Raw genomic sequence first — 23,286 nt, 5'->3', positions numbered from 1 at the left:
TAATTAATTTCTATTTTTGTTAACTATTGGTTGACCATATTTTTAGTTTTATTATTTACATAATTATGAATATAATAATAAACCATTTCCAAAATACTGAGTAACTATACCATATAAACAATGTTATGAGATTTTTGAAGTATGTTCTCTCAGAATATTACTGATCATACAATTAAAAATGTTACATTTATAGTGACTGTATCTTTTAAAAAACATCATTGTGATTTCATAATGTTTCATACCTTACCTATTTTTCGTGTAAATCACCCCATCGTTTTATCAAACAACAAAAAGCAGGGAGAGAAGAAAACTTTTGTGAAATAGTCAATTCAACAAGCGAGTCACAGAGCAAGAGAGAAACCATGAACAGAGTAAAGATCATAGACTGGTATTTTGAGATAACTCTGCTCATGTCTACTTATCGTTTCTCTACCTGAGTTTAAGCCCAACGTAAGTTACTATGGCTCATTTGCTCTTTTAAATCAGAAGGGATGTATTATCCATGTAATTATCAATCACTTGCATAGTCAGTCAAGTAGAGTTCAGTTCTTTCTGGATTTTCTTTCCCAAAAAGCCTGATTGCTTAGCAGAATGAAGGTATGCCAATAGGGAAGAAAAATTAGAGTACTAGGAAAAAGCAGGGAAGAAACACAAAGGGAGAAAAATAGGCAACTCCAGTTTAACCATAATAAGTCAAGAAGCCTAGGTGGAGGTCTCTATACTCTGAAGGGAGATAACTAAAGTCTTTGAGAAATAACAATTAGCCAAGAAACTATCAAGGACTCGTGGGTCTCAAAGAAACCTACAGACCTTTAGCAAAGTGGTCACTCTCCATACCAGACTGGTGAAAGTGCTGAAATGATAAAAAATCAAGAATGTTTCAGTGAATGTGTAAACAAAAGACTGCTCTTTCTACGTCTGTCCTCTAGAAGTATTAGTAACTATGAAAGATTGGAATCTTGTGATTTGGTAATAACTTTCCACATCTAACTAAAGGATCAAGCCTTAACAATGGCTTATGTTAATATTTGTATAGCTTGCAGAACCATACATTCATAATACAAACTTACTACACTTCAAAGACTCTAATACATGAAACTTCCTTGCTTGGAATTAACTAATACTTAAAAATAAGTTACATATACCTATTTTCATAACACTTTACAAGGATCTTTTTAAATTCATAATCATAAATGTAAATATGCTTACAGCCTTCTCATGACTTAAGATAGGTCCCCAAACCCTTGAAATAACTTTTCTTGAAATCTGTGCTTCAACTTTCAGGTAATTCTAGCTGACTTCTTCACACCCTCAAATAATCAAGTCCTCAGATAACTTGCACTTCTTGAGGCCATAAGCTGTTTCTCACAGGAAGCCTCTTCATTTACTTCCTGTGCAACAGAACTGCCATATCTTTATCTATCACAGCCTATTTATCCCTAGGCATTAAACTTAGATCCCAGTCCTGAAAGCCTTGCTTGGAAAAGCTCAGAGTGAAATGTGTGGGTCTTTCTCCCCTTATCCATTTTTTTTCCTTGTATTTATTTCAATCACACTCTCTAGACCCATGCTTTGCAAAGAGTAGGGCTCAGTAGATATGCATTCAACAATACACTAGTGATTTCAGGAAGCTATGAATTCAATACACATAATCTCCGAGTAGACTCTGAATTGTTTTGTCTATGTGAGGTTATGTGGTCTTATTTTGGATAGAGAAAGCAATACCTATGACCTGCTGGAACAGATGAGATATATTTTCTTTGTATGTTGGTACATGGCACAGTGAACTGAAAGAACGAGAGGATAAGAGCAGCAGAATGGAAAGTAGGCTGAGAGGGAAGAGGGAGGGTGGTATAGAGGAAAATCAGGAAGAAGGGTGCAATTTTTCATTCCTGTGATTAAGGAAAATTCAGGACTGGCAAATTTAGGACTAGACTTCAGAATCTAGATGTAGGGCCGAAATTTACCATTACTTCCCTACAAAGTATCATTAATTTTATATGGAAGCCTTCAGGATTGATCAGTGACCTGTGAGATGGTGTGTCTTAGCAATATTACACTGCTGTTTATCTTTGTAGATTATTTTAGCTTCAAAACACTCCTATCACAGAATTACAAGCAATTAAATATTTTCCACCTGAGCCATGTGCTTCACCAGAAGACTCTAAATTGTTCAATAAATCTTCATAGAAAGAGGAAAAAAAACAACCCGGTATTTCATTTTTTATGATAAAGTAGATATCTGGTGACTCAGATTAAACTCACAGTAACAAATAAACTGCTACAATGTCCCCAGATATATACTTTATTGTATGGATGTCAGATCCTTTTCAGTAAGTTTGTAAATTAACTCTCAAATGGGTAACAACATCATTCTGTGTTAAATGACAGTTTTGAGTATGTGAAAACCCTAAACAGCATTTATAGATTGTAGAGACACTAATAGAAAGAGTGAATAACTGTGTCTTGCTTAATTTGCAGTTATTTCTTAGTTCCCCGAAGACAGCTCAGTGTCTTTCTGCTGTCTAGGAGCTTGTTTCACAGTACCAGCAAGAGCATCGCTGCCTCCACCTGGGCAGTTTAATCCACTCAGTATGTAATTGCGTTTCTCCTACATTACATGGACTTTCATTCCACTGAAAGGGCAACTAGGCATGCTGTTCTTATATGGGTTTGTTCTTTTCATGCATTTGTTTAAAGGCATCCTGTTTTGTCAGTGACCTTAAAGTTCATATGTGTCATCAGAGGCAGGACACAGTATAAAATATCCTGCTCCTTTAGTTAGACTTCAAGATTGAGTGGAAGGTACAAAGCTTGAATCAGTCAGTAAGCAAGTGCAATGCTGACGAATAATTTCAAATACACCAAATGATTTTGGTAAACAATACATACATATGATGCTAATAGAATTACAATTTGTGCTTCAAAACAAGACAAAGGAAAGCTCGAGATATGTCAGATACCCTCATATCGAGATATGAGACAGATACCCTGTTCTTTGCCTGGAGTCTAGTGACTTTTCCCCTGTTCAGTCACTGATAATGTGTATCTGGGCTCAATATCATGAGCAAAGTTCTTGTTGCCTGAATTCTCTCTCTTTCTTGTTCATCTCTTTAAAGATGAAAAAAAGACTTCCATCCTAGTCTCCTTCCATCACAGGGACCTCAATATCGGTTATCATGCTGGAGCACTAACTCCTTCTCAGGCACTGTGCTAAGCATGGCACACACAGAATCACATTAAATCTTAGAGTCATCCAACAACATATTTTACTTCTATTTAGAACTCCCTGAATTCCCAAAATAGCTCCTCTAGATTGCCTGTTAGACTCCCACTTTCTTGTATTCATTCCCAAATGACTGCATTGGCAGTGGACAATACCAGAGTCAGCGTTGCAGATAATCCTCAGTGTTAGGGAACTTCCTCAGTGTGTAGAGGCCCTGGACTTGAACACACCATGGAACAAGAACAGCGTCCACTCCAGATTCCTTGCACACTTTGTTCAACAACTTATTGCAAAGTTTTATGAACTGATCACCCAGCTATTTCTCAGTTCAATGATGCTATTTATACTGCTACTGATTTGCCCTGGATCCTAACAATCATGAAAATTATAATATCCTGCCAGGTAGTTTCTTTACCTTTGGTTACTTTGTTCCAACCTATTTTTCCCCCATAAAACTGTCAAAGGATATTTCTAAAACATAATCCTTGATATGTTATTGTCCTAATACATGGAGTTCTATGACTTTTAAACTCAAAACTTCTTTTTTAGTTTAATGTTTTCAAGGACCAATTATCTCTCAGATTCTGAATCCCTAAACTATCTACCAAATAGAATGCACTCTTTTAATTAATTCACCAAACAGTCATTTCTAACCATCTTTGTTGATAGTATCATTTTTTAGTACTTCTCATTTGAAACCTTGGTAAGATAATAACAGGGAAAAAAAGAACATACAGTATTTTATATGGGGCAGAATTCTGATGAAATTATAGAGTAAATCTACCCTTAGACAGCAATACATTTACTAGCATTTAATGATATTTTATGTGGTGTAGAAACTGTGGGTAGACATGTATATCAATGTAGTAGTTTTTATTACCTAAGGAGCAGACACAGGGCTAGGCAGAATTCAGTTATCTGAAAATATCAACTCTTATTAAGTTGTTGAACTTTGCTATTAAAGCTTTTTTTTATTATTATTCTTTAGATAATTTTGCCCCACACATGCTTTCAATTCCTATTATACTGATTCAGTTGGTAATTATGGCTGCCTTTCAAGAGACCACTTTCAAGAGACAACTTCTGTTTTATCCTTTAGTACAACAGAACCCAAAGGCAGTATGCCGAGATACTGGCAATCATTTGGAAATAGATGAGCTAATAAGTCTCTTAGAAAAGCCAGCAAATGACTAATGTGTGACTAATATGTGTCCATCAGATAAATATCTACATTTTTGACCCTTCTGTAATTGATTTTGACAGACAAGTAGACTAATAACTTTGATGTCAAGGGCTTAAATTGGCACCATTCTGTCACAAGCTATATACAATTTTATATTGAATACGATAAAAATTAAATATTCCCCTTTAAAGACATGGGAAGTTAAATCACTTAATTATTTAGGTATATTTGTTTCATTTGTGTTTGGCATTGCAACATGCACTTTCGTCTTCTGCAACTTTGGACTTTGTAACAAAGTGCTAAAAATTAAGACAACCAAAGTGTGACAATAAAAGTTCAATTTATTTTGAATTCATTTTAAAGTTAACAGAATAATAATTTTATATCTTAATCTAAAATTGCTTCAGTTTCCCCTATGCTTGTACATGGGGTGATTCAATTTCAGATTAATTCAGATTGCTTTGGTAATACAGCTATTGTCTGCTGGATGAATCCATCATGATGACAATGCTGTCCATTTAAAGTAGAATGTTCTGTTTTCTACGTTCTTAGTCTTGATATTGATTTTGCTAAAGAATTAAGCTGTTGGTTTATAACTAATTTCCCTAAAAGAAGAATAATCATTAATAATTGATTTTTATTTTTATTCAAGTAGATTCAAAAATACAAATGAAGGTACATATCTAATAGTGAGATAAAAATTCTTGAGATGCATTCAGAAAAATAGCATTAAACAAAATATTAGCATGTTATACGTTAATAAGGTATTTTAGTTTCTCAATTATCTCTATAGTTTTATAGTAACAAGGTCATGACTATCAGTCAGCCTGAAAGCACAATACTGATTTTAAAGACCTGACTAATCATGAGCTGCTAAATTATCCTGTTCTAAAAAGAGTTCTTGGTGTATTGTCATACTACATGACCTATTTTATACTTGCTTCATTTTGCCCTCTCTCTTTAGTTATAGCTTAGTTAACACCCAGAATAAGAAGGTAAGAAAGTAACAATACAGGTTAACCCAAGTTGATAAACCTTGGCGCACAGCAGAACTAGTAACTGCTCTTAAACAGTTTTATGAAAATGGGAATTTTTAAATTATTGATATTTTCATGTATGTAGCCACTGTGAGTTAAGATATAAGTATTGAACAGTGTACCCATATGCATGCAGAAATGTAAAACACAATTGTATATAAACAAAGCTGTCTAATAAATAAATATTCTGGAATTACATAAGGATTAACTATAATTCACCTTTTCAAAATTGCCAAGCTGCGTCCAAGAGTCAAGTAGTTTAAAAAACAGTACTTATACAACCTTCCTAATCACTACAAGTCATTTTACTAACTCTTGACTAATTGGCCCACATTACAAATCACACTGTTGAAATAAGTTTCAATCAGTAATACACACAAATATGCACACAGAGAAGATATACACATATATGCATATATACATATATTTAAAGAAGATGCTGTATTTAACAGAAAGACACAGTGCTATGTTCCCAGGAACCAAATAAGTGTTGCTAAAATACCATCATATTACAAGTGAGTATTTTGTTCTAAAGGTAGTTATAAGGAAAAGCAAAAACCCTAAAAGTGTAAGATTAAAACAGTTAACATATTAAGACTTGGACATTTATGCTTTGGTTCAGTCCTTATTTGTACAAGTCACGAATAAATTTTACAATTATATAATACTAACTTTAATATACAGACTCAAATTATTTTGAAATTTTAAAGAATGCCATTGAATACAACTTTATGATAAAATATATAAATATTGTCATAAAGAGAGTGGTCTTGTTATCACCTAAACGATAATATACATTTTTACTTGGAAAACAATGATTATAATAAAAATGATGAATAATAGATAAAAGTGATGCTGATACTCATACTTAAACACATATTTTTGCTAGAACATCTGATTTAAGTGATGCAGATAATTCTAAATATGGTAAAATATTGTTTGGAACTGCACAATTGGACTACAATGGTACTGGAAGATGGGTTTTAATGTATAGATTGTGGGAGATATAGGATCTTCTCTTCTCTTCTCTTCTCTTCTCTTCTCTTCTCTTCTCTTCTCTTCTCTTCTCTTCTCTCCTCTCCTCTCCTCTCCTCTCCTCTCCTCTCCTCTTCTCTTCTCTTCTCTTCTCTTCTCTCCTCTTCTCTTTAACCTATGTCCTCTACCATGTAAAATATACCTAGCTCACAAAATATTTCTACCTCTTAGCCCATGTCAGCATACGACATATGTCCAAAGTCTCATTTACATATCAAACATGGCAGATATAGGAGGTGTAATTTATCCAGAGGCAAAAATTTCTGTTTACCTGTGAACTCTGAAGTCATATATGATACCTGTTCCCCAAATACAATGGTATTACAGGTATAGTTGTGATGTTATTATTTCAAACATTAGAAACTGGGGACTACTGACCTTAATACTTGCATTTAATAAAAATAGTATAAAAGCAAAGAGGAGGAGGGGGATGGGATAGGAAGATTCTAGGGAGGGGCAGTGGGAAAAAGAAATGACATCTGAAATGTAAATAAATAAATTATCCAATAAAAAAGAAATATTAACTGAACCCAGGCGAGTAAGTCTAAAACTCAGCAAGGCAAGACTCACTAGCCCTCTTCAAATATTAAAAACAACAACAACAACAACAACAACAACACAACAACAAAAAACCACATCTTTTTGGCTTTATGTTCTGCACTCTTGTTGCAGTAGGCTTGCAACCCTGTGTACCAATTTCACTGAAGAGATACTTGCTTCTCACTCAAATGGATACTTTTTTTTTCCTTGAGACCCTAAGTGATTCATGACTTCTCAAAACAAGATGATGGTACTGTCCCCTGAGACTGGCAGAGGTAGCTTAGTTTCTTGGGTCTGTAGACTTAGGTCCCATGGTAGCAATAGTTGTGGTGCTGACCTCTGATCTCAGTTAGAAACATTTCTCTCTTTCTTTAGAGGAAACGTTCTATGTACAGTCATTTGACCATATAGTTCAGCTCTCCCAGGACACTTAGATTGTCCAGAAGTCTGAGAACCTTTATTTTATTTCACCTATGCCCATTTAGTATAAACTGGTGGGATCCTGTTTCTATAATCTAATCTATTATTCTTGATTTTTTTTTCCAAAATAGATAATTATATTCACTTTAAGGCAATCTCCTTAGGGTGTGACTGTATAATCTGTAATCTCTCATGTTTCTTCCAAAATAAACTTTCTCATCTTTTGTAATATTTATAGGCTGAGAATCTCTCAAATCTTTAAATTCTGATTCCCTTTTACTAAACTGTTCCTTTTTTTATCTCTTATCTCTTACATTTTATTATAGGTAATCTATACTAAAATGTATCATTTATATTACATTATAGTATATCTCAAATATTAAATCTTGGGGGCTGGAGATATGATTTAGAAGCAAGCCGTGTCCACTGCTATTGCCAAAGACCTCAGTTTAGTACCCAGAGCAGATGACAGGTGGCTCCTGTAATTCTGGCTTCAATGAATCCAATACCCTTTTCTGATTTCTGTTGGAGCTCTGCTTATATGCACAAACTAATACACATACATATACATAGAACTGAAAGTGATAGAAAAAAATAAACTCCTTAAAAAATTTCATTGATGTTATCTATTTAATTTTAAGCAAATGGCAAAACTTTGCCTTCTGGTATTAGTTTGTGTATGAATTCTTGTAAAATATACCTGTGTAGCTCTATTCCACTTTTAGGGTCCTGGAACTAAGTATAGTGCATGAATAATGATATAGAATAACAAGGAAGAGTACTTTATGAGCTGCAGTCAGAAGGCCACTGAAGACACTCAGAGCAGCCTTTATGTTACAATGGCTCCTCACTATGCCATTCTACCTTAGGTCTGCAAGATTGCTGACAAGCTGACACTGCACTTTTGCCTCCAGCTTTAGATCCTTCATTTTCTACATACATCAGATAATTTCTTACTTCTACTTATTCTGTTTGCATACCTTTCAGCTGTCATACAGTTATGTAAAAACATGGGTTTAAAGATTCCTTGATCTCCATCCTCTTCTTCTGAGGACTCCTGCTTCCAGAGGCATATAAATTAGTCTTTCTTGAAAACACTGAGACACTTTAATCACTCCTTCGACTATGGCTGCATGAGATTGCCAGTAAATTAACAAACATTTCTGGTTTTCATAAGTATATCTTTAAAGTCAAGGCTCTGTCTTGTCCCTTTCTCTATTTCCACAGAGGGAAAAAAAAAAAACAAAAACAAAAACAAAAAAAAAAAACGGTCTCTGGGACTCAAAGGTAGCCAATAAATGGTCACCGAGTTAAAGAATGAATGCACCGAGTTAAAGAATAAAGGATAAAAATCCTTTATTTCTTGTGGCCAAAATTATTTCCCCTATAACACAATTTATACTGAGATTGAGAAGAAACAGATGAACATTCTTCCTAACAGAATTAAGATCTTTTTTTGGTCACTCCTATATCTATGCTAATTCATCAATAGTTGTAAAACTAATTAGAACTTTCACTCTGAGAACAATATTATTAAAATATTTTTATGAAATGGTATTTTTTTTACTTTATACTTTTTATTACCTTACATTCCTCTCCACATGTAGTCACTGCTCTGCCTCTAGATAAGCGGTTCTTAACTGCCTGAAGCTGTGATCCTTTGAAAGAGTTCCTCATATTGTGCTGACTCTAACCATAAAATCATTTTGTTGCTACTTCATAACTGTAATTTTGCTGCTCTGATGAATCACAGTGTAAATATATACTATCCAGGATATACGATGATATGTGACTTCTGTGAAAGGGTCCTTTGTACCCCATAGGAGTCATGGCCCATATGATTAGAAATGCTCTTTGATGATTAATGATAATTGCAACTCCCACTCTCATATGTGATCATAAATAGAGGTTATCTTCTCAGGGTTTCAATGTCTTCTCCTTTTTCTGAACACATGGGTAGCATGTGACTCCCTATTTCTATTATATCTCAGTCATGGGAGTCACAGCCAATGGCATCAGTGTGATAGTGTGGAACCTAACATCTGAGGCTGGTCCATGGAAACATTGACTTGTTTTCCTCTTGCCGTCTTTCCAACCTACTAGCTCAACTAAACTAAACAGGATAATCTAATAATTCATAGTTTTATCACATATCTTTATAATTCAAATAGTATTATTACTTTATATATAAATATGTGATCTTTTAATAAATGTATATAGAGTATAATGTTTAATCAGAGTAAACATAACTTTCTCGGATATTTATCATTGTTAATGGAAAGCACTGAAATAAGTTGTTTCATGTATGATTGCCCTGTTGTACAATAGTGCCAGAATTTCTATCTGTGTAACTTCAACTTTCTACCAATTGATAAGTGTTCTCATCAATCCCTGCTTTTTCAAATCATATTTCAAAAGTAGTAAGTCATGAAAACTTATAAGGTTAGATTCCAAGATATCCTCTGTAAAATGAGAGTATTTCAGTTACCAGTTACGCCATTTTTTCAACACTACCAACAAATAATTAAACTTCCATCACACTAGACACACTACATATATTAAGGTTAGTATGCAACACACAATAGTATTAACTATCACAGTTTTGGTATTTTGGGTATATAAAAATATATTTAATATGACTCTTGTGCCTAATCAAGGCCCTGAAGCTTTGTGAAAGAAATGGGTTAGGGAAGAATAGACTTGTATGGCACTGGCTATCGCTTTCTACAACAGTGAAGGGTGGCTGGCAGTACCTTTGTTATGTCAGATTGCCTATTTAAAAGGCAAGTCTCACACAACCTGCATCCCTGCTGTTTGCAAAATTCACTTTGAATATATAATGACAATTACAGGGACTAAACATGTCAAGATTTTGACAGGTGTCTAGAAAGTGATAATAATAATTTTATTTATTTATTTCTTTGTTTTAAATATCTCTGAGAATGAAAATAGGTTGACTAATGTAGCTTAAAAGGAATAAAACACCAAAGCACATCTCCACACCCCGCACCCGAAAAGGAATCCAGCTGAACAAACATAGGCTGATACACTAAAAGAGTTCAATATGAATTACACACTGACAAAATGATTTGGAAAGTCTGAGAAGAAGTCAATAGCTACAGAAAAACTGAAAGAAAAGTAAACTGGCACAAGTCCAAGAAAGGCTGAGAGACCTGAGTAGGTTTGCATTTCTAGGATGGCACAACATTTAGTCGACCTTAGGTACACATATCTAGTATATGATAATTAATATTTCATCATTATTTTTCAAAATAGAGAAAATCAAGTTATATATCATGCCATTCCTTAACCCTTGGGAGCATATTTCAACTCAGTATAAAATGACATGTGTATATGGGCTTTTATATTGATGATATACAATTATATTATGTTATATTGCTTAATTAGCTCTCTTTGTAAATAGAAAAATACTTATTGTTGGAACCAATAATAGTCATTTGATCTCAAGAAAGATCAATTATTCATGTTATTCTACTTCTATCTTAAAACAAAATCTCCCCTCACTTATTCTTTTATTTAATGTATATGAGATTAAATTTGCCTTGTTTTTTATATAAAGAATAAGTTAATGGCTTATTATATATCACCTATCAGTTTTTCAATATGATTAGTAGTAAAGTCAGCAATAGAATAATCATACTGAAAATACTCATCTTCAAAGCACTAGCACTAATATAAAATTATATTATAATTTTCAAAAAAATCAATGTCCAAATCAAACTGAAATTTTGTGATCTGTGGAGTAAAAGAAACATAACTATAACAAAATTTCCATGTGTTCTTGTGATTTCTTTCAGCCACCCTATAGAGAGGATCATACCTTTATGATATCTAAAGACCATTTAATAATTTCCTTTTAAGTCATGTGTTACATATGTACAAGCTTTAAAGATGACACAAAAATAAATTATTCATATTGGTATAACATATATCTCATATATGTTTTACATATATATCATTTAAAACCTGAGTCATGTAGATAATTTTATCTGCCATCTTACAGAGTAAGTACTTGAGAAGCATACTGAAGTAGCTGAAATGTAAACACAGGTAGTAGAATTTCTATAAATTTGCCACTTCAGAGAAGTATGACATCCTCCCTACATCTCATCCCAATCCCTGGTGTTTGTTTCACTTCAGACTATGCCTTTGGGAATTATACATTCTCATTGATTCATTCTTTTTTCTAGTTCTCTTAAAGTTTGTATCCCCCAGGATGGCAAAGCCTGGGAAATGTGGGCAAGAAGGAAAAACATGTTATTTTCTTCTAAGAGAAAAAAAAGAGTTACTGAGGTATGGTAAAACAGAAAGTTAGAAAGTTAAACTTGAAGAGAGAGATTGGAAGGAAGTAAGAAATTCACACGCAGTACTCTGGAAAAAGATGGATGGGCCAAATGAGGTTATCTATGGTGTGTGTGCATCCGTGAAGAAACAGACCGAGGCCAGGGTGTACAGATACAGAGAAGGAATGAATTAAGTTTGGATTTGGAAGGAGGTTGCTTCAATAAATACCAGATTAACTTAATCTCTGACAATTAATTTTTCTGATAAATGATGTTTAAAAACTCAACAAAATTGATTAAAATAAACAAGCTCAATTGTTAGAAAACTGGGCAGATACCTAGACATTTTAAGCTTTATAAAAATCCTTTTGAAGTAATATGGTACAGCAATGAATAGGCCCACTCCACTCATGCATTTCAAAGACTAACTTAGCAGGTGATCATGAATTCAGTGTTCAGAAGCTTAAACAAAACAAATATAGGCCAATTATTCCCATATGTCATTATGCTGGATGCCATGAAACAAAACTCTTCATGGCTATAAAATTGAATTATCCTAGGATTAACAAGCAGCTGTAGCAGATGCACACTCTCCTGGTGCCAAGATTTAAGCCTAACCCCATCATGTTTTAACTTCAAAACTAGAGCCAATAACTTCCACTGGTAAACTTTATTAACCTATGGAATGGAGGTAGCCTGGGGAAGATTTGGCACATTACTACATGTCTGAAAGCAACTGCTCACTAGAAGAATTTCGATTAGCATTAGCCAAATCACAACTGCTACTGTTAGGAATTTTGTCTGTAGTTTTAAATTTTCTTCATCAAAGTCTTATATGTATATAGATAAAATGCTGTTATTCGACTGTGAAATAGGTGCAGAGAATTATTATTAATAGGTGTTTATTTTCTAGATATATGTCTTAGTCTTAATCAAATTTTTCAGTTGGATCTCCAACAGTAAAACTCCCATACTAGATTATAAATCTTAAAACTTCAAGGCAGAAAAATTTCCAGTCCCATTTAGAAGAGTATAGAAAAAGTGGTTTAGTCTGAATGGCCTTGTTTTAAATGTAGATTGCTTTCACTAGGATATTCTACTGAAGGAGATCTAGAAGAACAACATCCCCTTCTTGGGAATATAAAGCAAGCTTCCCAGAAGATCTAAACTCTTTAAAACCTGAGAATTGTTGGCCTACAGATACATTTACAGCACAGAGATAGTATAAGCAAACCTAAGGTAAATATATATTATCCCTAGCCTGGTAATACATTTTTGAAATGATTATTTCCTTAGCTCATTGTTTTTCTATAAGGGTGAAGCTCCCCTTTACTTCCCTTTTACAACTTACTAAGTCAGGCTAAACACTCATTATTATTGTGAAAATATTCCAATAAGTTCTTTATCAGATATTTAGCTGAGTCATCTGTTACCAATTATATGAGTAGATCTGGAAGGGCGGCTGCCGTTTTAAATCATTAGCAGGTAAGTTCTACAGTCCAGGAAACCTTGCATTCGTTGTAGGCAATGTGACTCTCATGGCCCTCATTGCATTAAGGGTATGGCTCTGGTGCTGAAATAAGGTGAGCAACTTTATCACTACCTAGAGTTAAAAGGACAGGAAATAAACACAGTTTATTTCATGCAGCCCTTCACATAGCAAATTTTGTTGCTATAGAAAAAAAAACCTACTATTTAATTTAAAGCAAAAACTAAGAATAATACTGGAATTTGGTGATCTTTATTTAGGAACTTTTATGCAAATTCAATACTTTTGAATTGAAATATAATACAGAATTGATAGTACATAAGCGGTTTTATGAACTATCTCAGAATGGATACACTGAAAACACCTTTAGTGAGAACCTAACTTGCCTTCCCACTATAAGTAAGTACTGACTGTATTTTAATGTTTATATCATGTTGACATTGATGTGATTTCAATATGTTGAGTATTTGTAGTGCACTAAGCAGAAAGGCAGTTGCTGTACATATACTATATCTAAGTTCAGTGGCATCCTTTCAGTACTTCAGAATACATATATTAGTATGGAAAATTGCAACTTTTTAGTTCTCAAGGTTATATAATAGTTACTCATAAAGCTTCGTTTATAACTAGTTCCATTAAAACTTAGCATTGATCCTGAATTATTATTTGTATAGAAAAAGCCTACCATTTTTTCACATTCATATATATATATATATATATATATATATATATATCTCAAAGATGACTAAGACCTCATATAATTTTTCAATATCTTTTTTGCTACATCTTATATAAATATATAAACATTGTTTCCATTAATTATAAAAAAGAAATTACTTTTAAAAGTACTTAATCTATTCTGAATGAAAATGTTAATCTATTACTCAACAGAAGTGGTAAATGACTAACTTTTTTTTTCACATCATCCAAATGTTCTGATGTTTGAATTCATGTAACTGTTTGATGACTTGCAGAAAAATGTCTTCAAGAGGAATGATATATAAATGAATATCATTTATTTTTTTTTTATTGAGGGGAACCAAATATTATTCTTTTCTAAGTCATTGACTAAAACACTGGGGTATTGCCTTAAATCTAAATTTTTGCCTTTCCTATTATCACAGGGATAAAGAAAACACATCAGTAGCAAGTACAGTTGTTCCTACCGTCAATTGTCAGCAAGATTGTAAACAAGATTTCAGACTTCTCAGGTTCCTTTTTTCACATCTGTGCTATGGCTATGATAAAAACCTATCTGTTAGGGCTGTTGTTATAACAGGAGCTAACATAAATAAGACACAGAACTGAAATGTATCATTATGTGAGTTATCTAATATGACACAGTCTACTTGATGGCACTTGCAAAATAATAAACAGGAATTAAAAATCTTAAACTTATAGACTTAAGTACAGTCATCATTTTACTTCATTATCAACTCATAATGGTAAACTCACCACACATATACTACACCCAGAAACATACATAGTATGTGTGTGACATCATATTTACCAAGGGCCAACACATTAGATCTGCTTCTCCTTACCACAACATGAAGTACTTTCAATACAGATTCCTCAGCTTCATTTGGGATACTTCACATACAAGGATTCTACATCTTGAAACCATCATCAGCAGATTTCCTAAATAAAATGAAACAAAAATCTTGGGAACATGGGAAAAATTAACTTTGACTAACAGTTTTCATTTGGCTGCTTTTGCTTAAATTCTGAATAAAAATTACATATGTACCTCCAGACTGTCATTTTGTGATTCCAACTAATGTATTGATCCCCAATGACATTATTGCTTGCATTTTCTCATAATTTTATTGTATGTGTTTCTATAAATCAATATGTATTCTTTACTAAGCATTTCAAAATATAATGAGAATACATGACAAATTTCCTGTCAAAGAATTTCCATTAAGCTTGAAATAAAATATTCTAAATACCAGTAATAGCATACAACTGATAACATAAAGAATTAGAGATATCAAGTTATATTTTATGGATACCATTAGAAAAAATATATAATTTAAATATATTATTATTTTCTTTTCTCCCATCCCATGTTAGAGAGTTCACAGAGGGTTTTAAGCATGCCAGATAAGGTCTACCAATAAGTAGCTTTCCCAGGTCCTAACATTTGTTATTTTATGATATCTATAGATATCCTTCTAAGAGATGAATTGAAAACATATAGAACACTTTAATCAGGGAAGCAGATTCAGTAACTTCTGATTTCACCTCTACCTCCATTTCTCTGACTCTAATATCCAAGTTTTAACCAGAGCTCTGTAATAGAACACCTTCTGCAGCCTCCCTTTACCCCGCCCACATCTTCAGCAGATCACACAAATCTTCCTATCCAAAGATTTTCTCCCGGAATCCACAAGCCAAGCCTGACAGAGAATAAAGTAGGCTAATAGAGCAGACAGGCAGACTTCAGATTTTTACTCTGCCTCCTCTCTTTGATATCCAACCTCCCAGTTGCTATAGCAGTCTGAGATTTTTCAGCTCTATAGAAGAATACCTGTTGTGGCCTTTCCTCACACTCTGATCCAGTTCCAGGAGACTAAGCAGATTCTGGTATAAAGCCCAGCATTTCTCTCTTCTGAGGTTCCTCTTCTAACTTATTCCAATTTGTATGTGTCAGCTTCCAATATCTAAAAACACATATTACCTGGAAGCCTCAGTAACCATACATGTCAGTATCCCATAGAAATGTCCTACTTGGCAACAAACACCCACTATACTCTCTTAAGAACAAGAGAGGAAACAGAAACTAAGGGAAAAAAAATCACCCACCCAACAAAGACAAGAACAGGTATTAGTGTCTAGCATTAGAGTCAGCCAAATCCTGATTCCTAGACCCCACTATAAAAAAAAACAATCAATAACAGCTAGGACAATATTGAGAGCGTAAAACAGAGCAAAGCTTCCTTCATTTTGTATTCTTGCTGTGGTCATTTTAGGTTAAACTAGAATTTGACCTCATTGACAAAGAGTTCTATGAAAAAATTACCCAACTCTGTTTATGAACCTTATGTCATGATGCCTCTGCTAACTTTTCATCATCTGTTTTGCTTCTGGAAAGCTTCTTGCAGAAGTTTCTGAGTATGATACCAGGATGTAGTTTTGTATTTAAATACTCCATCCATTAAATATTTATCACAATACTTGGGTCTCAAATATCCGGGTATAGTCCTAGCTGGCTGTAATAAAGAAAGATCTTCAATTGGCTTTAAACTGTGTCTGAGAGGTCAACTCAGTTAGACTCCTTGTAACAAAATGTCTAAACAAAAAGAAGAAAAAGAATAAAACATTTCAAGTCTGACCAAAAAAAAAAAAAAATAGAATCAATAAAGAAAACAGAAACTGAGAGAAATCTAGAAATGAAAAATGTAGAAGCTCAAATAGGAACCTCAAAGGCAAGCTTTACCAACAAAGTACATGAGATGGAAGAATCTCAGGCATTAAAAATAATATATAAACAATAAATACCTCAGTCAAAGAAAATATTAAATCTAATTAAATGCTAGCACCAAGCATACAAGAAATTTATGTCATATTTCAAGCTCAAACCTAAGAATAATACAAATATAGGAAGAAGGCATGCAGATCAAAAGTATAGAAACTATTTTACACAAAATAATAGAAGAAAAATTTTCTAACTTAAAGATGATATCTATCATAATATAAGAAGCATATATAGCACCAAGTAGACTAGGCCAAAAACAAATTCCCCTAGATAAATAATAATCAAAACACTAAACACACAGAACAAAGAAAGAATATTAAGAGCTGCAATATGAAAAGACCAAGTATTATATGAAGAAGGGACTATTAGAATAACACTCGACATTTCAATGGAGACTCTAAAAGCCAGAGGGGCTGCACACATGTTCTCCAGAATCTAAAAGGCTACAAATGCCAGCTCAGAAAACTATACCCAGAACAATCTTTAATCACAGTAGAAGTACTAAAATAAATATTCCATGATAAAAGCAAATTTACTCAAAATCTATCCACAGAGCAAATCCTATAGAAGATTCTAGAAGAAAAGCTCCAAAGTAAAATAGCTTATCACAGCCAAGAAAAACAAGTAATAATAAATAACCCAGACCATCAAATCAAAAGAATTGAAAAATACATGAGAGAGAGAGAGCGAACGAGAGAGAGCGAGAGAGCGAGAGAGAGAGAGAGAGAGAGAGAGAGAGAGAGAGAGAGCGAAACCAACATTAGAATATCAGGAATTGACACAAAGCTGATTCATATCTCTCGACATAAATGGTCTCAATTTCCCAGTGTGAAGACAGAGACTAACAGAATGGAAGCTTCAACAGGATTCATCCTTTTGCTGCAATCAAGAAACACCCCTTTACATTTAGGATTAGATATCCCTTCAGGGTAAAAGGATGAGAAAAAAACAAATGGACTTAAGAAGCAAGCTGGCATATCCATTTGTATGTTTAACAAACAAACAAACAAAAAACAAAATTAGATATCAAGTAAACAGTTAACCCAATTAAAAAACTAGGTACAGATTTAAACAGAGAATTGTCAAAAGAGAAAACTCAAATGGCTGAAAAACAATTAATGTTGAACTTCAAAAATGCCAGAAGGATATACAAATAAAAATATACATTTAGATGTTATCTTACTCCTATCAGACTGGCTAACATCAATAAAACAAATGACATTTCATGATGGTAAAAATGTAGAGTAAGAGAAACATGTATCCATTGCTAGTGTAAATGCAAACTTGTATAGACACTATGAAAATCAGCATGATGTTTATTCAAGAAGATAAGAATCATTCTGCTTCAAGATTCATCCATAACATTCTTGACCATATACCCAAGGATTCTACAGAGACACTTGTTCAACCATGTTCATTGCTGCTGTATGCATAATAGCAATTGGCTGTCACTCAATAGATGAATATCGTCTATTTTTACAATTATTAGTTAGCAATAAAGAAACAAATGAAATTTGCAAGTAAATGGCTAAAAACTCGAAAATAAATATAATCCTGAGTGAGGCATCTCACATACAAAAAGAGAAATACTGTATTTACTCATGTGTAGATATTATTTGCAAGTCAATGAAAAACATTTGTAGAACCACAAAGGTTAAGTCTGCTTTTTTCCTTTAGAGCATCAAGGTAACACACTGCTGTCCACAAGGTTGGACTAGAAAAAATTAAGCTCATCAGGGATGTGGGTTATACAGGATCTCAGTTGTGAAATAGCCTTCACTTGAAGTGATTTTCAGTGCAATACTTCTCTTTATTGGCTGAGAATTAAGTCTGTTATAGTGGGTAGGGGGTTTTGGGTGAGTTTATATCATTGGCTAGGGTCAACGAGATGGGAACATTTCATTTGAATGAAGAGGAATTCCAGGTACTAGGTGTTCTTGTCCATAAAGAGAGAGAGGAAGTTTAACCTGCAACCTGACCACCATGCTGTGGGACTACCTCAAGGGTGGTAGAAATTAGGGTCTTCAGGTTTATTATATGTGCTGAGACCTATAGATCCCAGTGTCAGGGGCAGCTTTGCTTATACACTGAAGGCCTAAAATCAGCCATAGGCCTAAGTCAGCCTGCTAACACAAAGTCTTGTGTCTCTGTGGAAAAACACTGAAACAGCTATTGTAAACAAGCAGCTTTGGTGGAAAATTGCCAGCCTGAATAGTCATAGACCTTATGTAGCCTTGGTGGATAGTATCAAATTAGATAAGGACAAGTGAATCATAGGCAGAATCATAGTCTTCTGTCCCCTGAACCTTTACCCAGCTGACACTGTGTTCTGGAAGATATCTGTACTCCCCCTGAACACCTATGCTTCTGCATCATCCCCTTCCCCACATTCTGCCTTTTTGTGTATATAACCCCTGTGTGAAAAAAGTAAAATCGGTGATTTGATCAGACTATAGACAGGTTGCCATTCTTTGCATCTTTGCCTGTTTTTCCCTGCTCCTTTCAGGTGTCCTCCCTGGACCCCTGTTTAATGACCTGCTGGACAGAACAGCCCAGAGCAAGGAGGAAGCAGTCCTATTCCTGACAGTCTCAGGATAAGATTTTCCAAATTTGGCCATGACTCAAACCCACTCTTGTCCCAGACTATCTCCCTTAGTCACAGGGATTTGGGGCCTTAAAGTTAAATAAAAGACTAAGGGCCAGGTAGAGCTCATTAGGAAAGGAAAATAGAATAGATACTTATGGATGGATAGAGTAGGAGACTGGTTGGATAGGGCAAATTTGGGAGATAGAGGGAGATTCAAATGAGTGGCAGAAGATGGGGAGAGCTGAAATTGAGGATTAGTGTGGAAACAGAGCAGCTTAGGAATATAGAATAGGAATATATTCTATAGAAATATAGAAGAAGCTTACAAAAATATTTGCATATATGAAGAACATGGAAATGAACCCCCTAATAGTTGAGAAGAAAGAGCCTAACTCTAACTCTCATGGCAAGAAACGAAGCTTCCAGTACCTGCATAGGTGTAGGTCTAACTAAGTTGTTAGCCAGACAGGTCCCATAGCAATACACAAACAAGCAGGGTATAGCCAAGACTGGGTTGCTCTCTAGAAACTGGTAGCGAGGACTCATTACTAAAGATGCCACCTACAGAATTCATTGAACTTGGAAAAGTTGAGCTGGTACAGGAAGGTTCTTTATAAGGAAAAAATGTAAATACTAACCCAGCCACAGACTCTTTGATCTTCAACACTGTCCTGTCTGAAGGTTGTGTTAGTGTAATAATGACACAAATCTTGTTGAATAGCCAAGCAATAGCTTATTTGCCTCAATGTCCTCCCATGAGACGGAAAGCATACCCAACACTTGGAGTGACTGAGACGGAAAGCATACCCAACACTTGGAGTGACAAATATTGTGAGAATGAATGGCCCAGGAACCAAGTGTAAAAGCAAATACTACTGTTCTAAAAACAAAACAAAATAAGTTTAAAATACCAATAAAATGACTTCTATTAACGTTCTACCATATTCACAAATCAGTGCTTTGCTTGGCTACCATTAGAGAAACTACTTCAGTAGCAGATGAAAAAATTACATCATATAGAGAGTGATACACATTGGAACACTTAGCCCTAAATTAGATTTTCTAACGAAATCAGTCCCATCTAGCTCAGGGAACCTCCATGAAAGAAGTTGAAAGACTGTAACAAGTGGAGGACATCAAGAAATCAAGGCTCACTAAATATCACTGCATATATGAACTGAGGAAGTATGTACAGTGCTTGCATGGGTCTGTACCAGGTGGAGTCCTAGAGATGAATGAAAAAGTTGAGACGTGTCTCCTTAATCCAGAATCAACATCCAGATAACAACCACTTGCAAAAAAGAATCAGTTTTCTCCAAGAGCATCTGACTAACAAACAAACTAATTAAGTGTAGTCCACACAGACAGCAGTAGACACACAACACAAAATCAAATCAATAAAATCTTTGGCAGTTCCTTGTCTTATAATCTCATGTCAGGGCTCTTCTTTTAAGTGTTTAATGTCTATCCTTCTAAAAAATGATAAACTATATAAATTCATATAAATATAAATATATAAATATATTTTATTTATATTTAATATTTAATGTTTATTATTAAATATGAAATAGTATATATTATAATTTATACACCATACTTTATATTCTACATTATGTATTATGCATTATATATTTATTATATATAATATACCAAGTATTAAATATATTTATATGAAATATAAATATTATAAATCTTATATATAATATTTCATCCCATGTTTTATATTGCAGATTTATTGCTTATATATTGTGGCTTTCAGTCCAGTGCTTTGTGAGATTCCTGAATGTGTTAATGTGTGGGTTTCTGTTTCTTGTTCCTGCTCTTGGACACTTTTTCTTTTATTTGTTTATTTTGTCCAGTTCTGACATGATAGTTTTTGATTTACTTTATTATGTTATTATGTTCTATTTTATTATAATTTACTTTTATTCCATAAATGTCTGTTTTGTTTTCTGATAAAAGAAAGGGCATGGATCTGGATAGGAAGAAAGGTGGGTAGGAACTGGGAGGAGTATCGAGAGGGGGAACCAAAATTTAGACACGTTATGTGAAAAAAAAATGCCTCAATTTTTAATGAAAGAAAAGAAAACAGACAAGCATAACACCTATAAGATATCATTCTAGTAATATAGTTATTTTGTCAATCAGTTTAGTAATTATAAGAAATAAATTATTCTTCAGATAAACATTTTTGTTTATAAGTAGAGATACTATCAATAAGTTTATCAGGGACTATTTCTTGTTTCCTAATTTTTCAGTTGTTTTTTCAAACTTCCCTGTCAATATCAATCTAAATCTTTCTTGCTGTCTTGTTGTCTCTTTGTCTCTTTGTCTCCTCCCATTCCTTCTTTTGCTCTGTTGGCTTTTGTCCACCACCTTACATACATGTATATTCATATACACAGACATATCCAAACAATAATTCAGGATAATATTAAAAATTATATTTTAGTTAAATAAAAGTCAATAAAGTCACCGTAATTCCTCAGCCTAAGTCTATATACTTTAAGGGCTATTGGGATTTTACTAAAATTGAGACTTCTGGAAATATTGGTTATGCAAATAACAGCAATGATATAGTGAACAACGTGATTGGGTGAAATCTCTTAAGCTAAAGTAGGCATGTCATTGTGATTAATTTTTAATTAGATACTTTGGAACAAAGTTTGTTCCATCACTATCTTTGTGTCTTCCTAAATTACTATTTCTGCAAAAGAAACAATACAAAATTCAGAAGTTATAATTGCACTAGATGCCATAGTGGGTCTCTCTTCTCAAAAGTGAAATATGAAAAAAGAGAGTATAATGTCTATTTAATAATATTGCTATATCACATGTACTTGATAGGTTAAATTTAGTTAAATAATGTAAACAAACAAGGTCACTTTAAGTAAAAGCTACCCTTTCAGTAAAGGATAGTTAAGATTTTTGTGTTCTTAAACTGTCTTGAGCTCAATAGCCTGTTTGAGATTGTGTAACTGAGATTCTACATACCTAGTAACTCATTTGCCAGCTGGCTTCCTTCAAGTTCCATATTAGATAACATAAAAAAGAAACTAAGCAAACAGTAACTGCAGAAGGGGAAGGGTTGATGCCTGGCTGCTTGTTGATGTCTGCCTTTCTTTTACAATCATGTTTAACCCCCAGAATGAGTTCAATTTGTGTACAGACTTTTGAAAAGTCCTACAGAGAATTTACTCATCTACCCTACCAAAAGTACCTACAGGTCCTTCATTCCCTCCTGATGTTTCTGGAGTTTTATGACACTATAACTGTCTGCATAATATAATCTTCAAGAACTATGCACCAGAGTTCTGAAGGGGTCATCTTCCAAGTTCCAATGAAGTGGCCCAGGTCTCATTGTCAGTCTACAAAGGAGGACTTCCCCATTCTGCTATCGTATAAACTCTGAGGCCTGGTTTTCTTTTTAGTTCCCAAATTGCACTGTAACCCAACCTTCATATTAAAATTTACCATGTAAATTAGGAGATCTTGTTTCTATTTCTTACATTAAACCCTTTGTAATATCTGGATTCAATTTTAGTTTGAGAGTAAGAAGAAATAGAAAAAGTAAAGTGAAGAATATTATACTTTTTATGTACTTGCCATTGATTTCACTGTGTAATCTTCAGAATATCCAATGAAACAGATTGCTTTATAAATGTTTCATTAACAAATAAGTGATTAATATTATTGCATCTTTAACATGTATGTTCCGTTTTTATATATTATTTTATTTACTATTAATAGAATTTGAGAATACAGACTGCATCCAATCCATATAGTGTCTAGAGGACTAAATAAAGTTAAATTGCTTGTCATATGGTTAGTATGGAGCCTCTCAATTACAAGCTGAGCCATTTATTTATTGACTGCTGTGGAGGGATGTTCTTCCTTCTCATCCTCCTGTGTTTCAAGCTGCTTCATGCTCTGAAAGATTCTGTTATCATTTTTGATAATCCAATATGTATTTTAAAGGCTGTA

General features: G+C 33.7%; 1 protein-coding gene across 2 annotated transcripts in view; it reads right to left on the bottom strand.

The window, feature by feature from the left end:
- Positions 1–23,286, bottom strand: part of Lingo2 (leucine rich repeat and Ig domain containing 2) — a 1,212,628-nt gene that overhangs the window by 953,664 nt on the left and 235,678 nt on the right. For both annotated transcript variants that reach the window (XM_076935173.1, XM_076935174.1), the window contains exon 2: positions 14,779–14,875. The gene's annotated coding sequence lies outside the window, so the exon portion shown is untranslated. The remainder of the gene's footprint in view (positions 1–14,778; positions 14,876–23,286) is intronic.

This window comes from Arvicanthis niloticus, chromosome 5, assembly GCF_011762505.2.
Source record: "Arvicanthis niloticus isolate mArvNil1 chromosome 5, mArvNil1.pat.X, whole genome shotgun sequence".
Lineage (NCBI taxonomy): Eukaryota > Metazoa > Chordata > Mammalia > Rodentia > Muridae > Arvicanthis > Arvicanthis niloticus.
Note: the sequence above shows the minus strand (reverse complement) of the source record. Positions and strands in the feature narration are given on the sequence as shown.